The sequence below is a fragment of the Scylla paramamosain genome, chromosome 34 (assembly GCF_035594125.1).
Source record: "Scylla paramamosain isolate STU-SP2022 chromosome 34, ASM3559412v1, whole genome shotgun sequence".
NCBI classification, from domain to species: Eukaryota; Metazoa; Arthropoda; class Malacostraca; order Decapoda; family Portunidae; genus Scylla; species Scylla paramamosain.
The window spans coordinates 10,245,220-10,250,219 of record NC_087184.1 but is presented as its reverse complement, the minus strand read 5'-3'; the positions used below and the strand labels follow the sequence as shown (position 1 = coordinate 10,250,219).

General features: G+C 49.1%; 1 long non-coding RNA gene across 1 annotated transcript in view; it reads right to left on the bottom strand.

The window, feature by feature from the left end:
* LOC135090143 (uncharacterized) overlaps window positions 1-5,000 on the bottom strand; it is a 42,601-nt gene that overhangs the window by 20,231 nt on the left and 17,370 nt on the right. Inside the window, exon 2 of the long non-coding RNA XR_010261782.1 lies at window positions 3,386-3,558. This is a non-coding gene — a long non-coding RNA (uncharacterized LOC135090143). The remainder of the gene's footprint in view (window positions 1-3,385; window positions 3,559-5,000) is intronic.

The window sequence follows — 5,000 nt, the reverse complement described above, 5'->3', positions numbered from 1 at the left end:
TCTCTCTCTCTTTCTTTTTACTCTTTCTATTCTGTCTTTACATAAATTCATCCTATTTCCCTCAATATATTTTCCCTTTTTCTTTATCTTTTCACACAATTTATCACTTTGTCTGCCATTCTATTAATAACGTTTTCTTTTCCTTTTTCATATCTCCATTCAATTCTTCCTTCTCTCTCTCTCTCTCTCTCTTTTGGATATATTTTTGCACACACACACACAGAGAGAGAGAGAGAGAGAGAGAGAGAGAGAGAGAGAGAAAACACAACACACACACACACACACACACACACACACACACACACACACACACACACAAACTACTGAACCACATTACACACACAACGAACCTTGAAATGAAAACCGAGGAACCGAGGCGAAGCAGGAACCAAGAGACAAGAGGGACAGGAGGGGAAGGGGGAAGCGATGAGGACCCGGCCGGAAGCCCCCAAAATCAAGGTATAAATAAACAAGGCCAAGGTTATGCAGCGCTTTCCCTCAGAACCCCCCGGGGCGCTGAGTGGTCCCCGGGGTATAGTCGCGTGTTTGCCGGGCGTTTTAAAATTAATTAGGCGAGTTTAGTGAGCTCGTTGGAACATTACTCTAGGGAAGGGAGGATCAGAGGGTGGGAGGGAGGAAGGGAGTGGCTTAGGGAGACAGGATCTTTGGTAGAATAAGTACGAAGGGAGGGGAATGGACTGGTAGCATCATAAAAGGGAAGAGAGGATGGGTGGGTGTGTCCTCGGGTAGGGAAGGGGATAGGCGTGGATAGGAAAGAAGGGATAGGTGGAATAGTGTTTGACGAAGAAAATAGAGACATGAAGGGTTGGAAAGGGAATGGGAAAAGGAGAAAGGGGTAGATAAAGGGATGTTTGGGGTTAGAAGAGGTAAGAGTAAGGGAAGTTTGGAAAGGAAAGGGTAAATAATGAAGGGGAGAGAAAGATTTGCAGGTCTGAAGAAGAATGGAGTGAAAAAAAGAAGTGTTTGGAAAAGATGGAAATTAAACGTTTGAGAATGGAAGGGGAAGACATGACTGGAAAAGAGAAAGGGATAGATAAAGGAGCATGTGAAGAAGAGAAAGAAGGAAGGGAGGGAAGGAAAAGTTGTGGGAAGGAGAGAAGGGAAAGACATGGACGGAAAGAGGAGGAAGGAACAGACGGGCGTTGGAGAGAGAATGGGAGGAAAAAAGACAGAAAAATAGAAAAATAAAAAAAAGACGATTGAGAATAAACAGAAAGAAAAGACATAATAGATTTGATGAGAGAGAGAGAGAGAGAGAGAGAGAGAGAGAGAGAGAGAGAGAGAGAGAGAGAGAGAGAGAGAGAGAGAGAGAGAGAGAGAGAGAGAAATAGGAGAGAAAACAACACAGGAAAATAGAAGGAAAAGAAGGAAGAGGAAGGAGAAAAGAAGTCAGGTGAGGAAGGAAGAAGACAGGTAGACAGGTAAGGGCGATTAAGGGAAGGAAGCCAATCAAGAGAGAAAAAAAAAGTACATACCAGAAGGGAGGAGGAGAAGGAGGAGGAGGATGAAGGGAGGGAGATAGGGAGGGAGGGGGGTAAAAGTATGGGAAGCAGGGTGTCATGTTTCAGAGCGGCGTGTGGTAGGAAGCCCTGGCAGTGTTTTAAACGTAAGACAAATCACTGCTAAGATAATCCTATGTTAATCCGTATATAATCGGCCTAAGTAATCCCGTTTCTAAGCACTAAGACTGGATGAGCATTTTGGATGGTGGCTGATGGCAAGATTTAAGTGTTCCGGAATTGATGTGTGAAGACCAACTGGTATTTTTTGTATGTTGGATAAGTTTTGGTACAGCAGAGTGAACGTGTGTGTGTGTGTGTGTGTGTGTGTGTGTGTGTGTGTGTGTGTGTGTGTGTGTGTGTGTGTGTGTGTGTGTGTATATACGAAATCTCTTAATTTCAATGAACACCATGAAAAAAAAAACACCATAAAACACACACACACACACACACACACACACACACACACACACACACACACACACACACAACAACAACAACAACAACAACAACAACAACAATGCAGTGATTTTTCTTCTCTCTGAACGTGCGAGACTTACACACACACACACACACACACACACACACACACACACACACACACAAAGGCATCGTCAGGCGGGTCTTCTGATTATCATTATCTTTGTTGTCGCTGTTTTTTTTTCATGTTGTTTGCCTCGAGGCCTCTCCTTCAGGGGGATCAGCGCTTCCTTTACTCTGCTTCCCTTCCTCCTTTCTTTCATCTCTCGTGCTTCTTCCTCTCTTTGTAAATTTTCCCTTACTTTTTATCATCACAAAGATTTTTTTTTTATCTCAGTTCGATTTTTCTTCTCGTTTTTCTGCGTTTCTTTTGTTTCTCCATTTCTTTCTTTTTTTTTTTTTTTTAATCCTCCACCACGTCTCCTTTTTGCTCTTCCTCCTCCTCCTCCTCCTCCTCCTCCTCTCCAATGTCGATAGATTACAATTTTGATTCATCTTCATATTGCTTCTCTTATGTTCTCAGTCTTCCTCCTCCTTTTCCTCCTCTCCCTCCTCACCCAACTCCTCCTCCTCCTCTCGTGCCTTCACCTTCCCCTCCTCCTCTTCCTTCTCTTTAAGTCCCAAGGCCAGTGGAACACTTTAATTCACTTTCCTATGTTTCCTGTCCTCTTCGTAGTCCTCTCCTCTTTCCCCTTTCCCCTTTCTATCTTCCTCCTCCTCCTCCTCCTCTTCACTCCCCGGGGACCACTTGAACCTCTATAAGGGGATTACACGCCATCACAGACAATGGTATCGGATCGTGTGTTTGGCCGCCCAACCGTAATGGCGGCGGTGGTAAGTGATCACACCAGTGGGGAGGCCGACACTGATGGATCTAATTCCTTATAAGAGTGTTGGATCCTCCTCCCCTCCTCCCCCACCCCCCATCCGAGGCCTGTCCTGTGAGATGTAATGGCCTATGGCAGAGTTTGATGCCTTCCATGTGTGTGTGTGTGTGTGTGTGTGTGTGTGTGTGTGTGTGTGTGTGTGTGTGTGTGTGTGTGTGTGTGTGTGTGTTCAAGTGATTGTGTATATAATACCTGGGGGCAACACAACACTATGAGCAGCGCCTGCCTCTCCTCGCCTCACTCTTCTCGCCCACGCCGCCTCCCCTCAGACCAAGTGATAATAATTAAGTGTTGCCGCCGCGCCTGGCCCTCGCCCAGCGCAGCCCGTGTACTCTCCTCCCGGGGAGGCGCGGCTGCGGGGGCGGGGACAGACAGGGGTGGAGAAGGGGCACTAAACACATGACTAAAGAGTGACTGTAAAGTTAAGGCAAGGGAGGAAGCGGAACAAGGCGGGGCGGGACGGGGCGGGGCGGGAGGTAGGAGCAGAGGTGGACTCACCCTTTTGCGTCATGTCGTCCAGCGAGGCGGGGGCCCACGGAGGGTGGCCGTGGGGGCCATGGGGGCCGTGCGGCCCATGTGGCCCGTGTGGCCCGTGCGGCCCGGCGTCCACCGGCGAGAGCATTACGGCGGCCACGTGCGGCCCGCCTGGCCCGCCACCGCTACCGCACACCCTGCGGGAGGAGCTGCTTAGTGTGGTGCTGGCGTGTGGGGGTGTGGGAGTGTGGGGAGGGGGTCGAAGGTGTGGCGTGCATGGGAGGTTGTCAGGCGGGCAGGCAGGGTGTGGGTGAACGCTGTGGTGAAGTGGTGGTGGTGGTGGTGGTTGTGGTGGTGGTGGTGGTGAGGCTGGTGTGTTGTGATGGGGGCGGCGGTGGCGGTGGCACCAACGACAAAAGAGCGACTGTGTGGCTGTGTCCCAGTGTGTGGCAGCGAGCCGACCGCGGTGTGTGTGTGTGTGTGTGTGTGTGTGTGTGTGTGTGTGTGTGTGTGTGTGTGTGTGTGTGTGTGTGTGTGTGTGCGTGTGTGTGTCATGAAGGTCAATACTACAAACAGAACAGGAGGAGTTCAAATCAATCAAATCTTAAAATCCTGAGTTGTAAAAGTTAAGCAAACAAGCCCACACCAAATCACTGCTCTAAATATAAACTTTCCAAACTCTGATCATGGAAAAAAATATGCATGTAAACCAGTGAAAACTCGCTCCAAACTATAAACACGTGCTGCGAGCCACACTTCTACTCTGCCTCTACAGAATACTAAAAGGACGCGGTGACTCAGAACTACAAGACTACAACTACTGGATACTCTACCGCTCTACCACTCTACCGCAGCTCTAGATACCACCAAGCACACCCGGGAAACTGAGCCCGCTTCCAGAGAAAACGTGGAGCACAATATTCGCACCTGCCACATGGAGACGGCCAGACAGGAGTAAGACGAGGAAAAGAGAGAGAGAGGATGGAAGAGGGTCAGGACAATAATGTAAACAAAGAAGACGGACCCTGTTCATCCCTTCTGCAGGATAATCCGAAGAGACACGGGTGATCTAATACCGCCTCACCACACCGCGAAAAACGAAACCAAACGCCCAAGTAACTCGGCATAAAAAAATGTGAAAAAAAAAGAAAACACGCAGAACAGATACATAGACAAGTGGACACGTAAAGACGAACCAACAAAACACACCTGAGACGCCCTTGCATTTCAGTGTTTTCTAAGGGCGAGAAGACCTGTAGGGGCGTGCAATTCCCTGGAGAGTGAGGAAGGGGGCGAGGCGGGGCTTCCTGTGGGACGGGGGGAGTGGCAACACGCTGATTCATAAATGACTGAATTATTCATCTGGCGGGGACGGGCGGCCTCCGAGGGGCTGTGGCGGTGGCAGTCGGCCTTTGTAAGTCCTCCGCGCCGCCAGGACACCGCCACGTGGGCCTGCCTCTTATCGCGATGGTGGGGCACGGAGGGGGCTTAGCGGAGGGACACGGCAAGGCACGGCGCTCTGGCTGAACACTCACATAACAAAGTGCATTTAGGACACAGGACCATTGCAAAGTCTTCTATATCAATCTTTTCTTTACTTCCCATCACATTTTGCACTTATTATTATTATTATTATTAT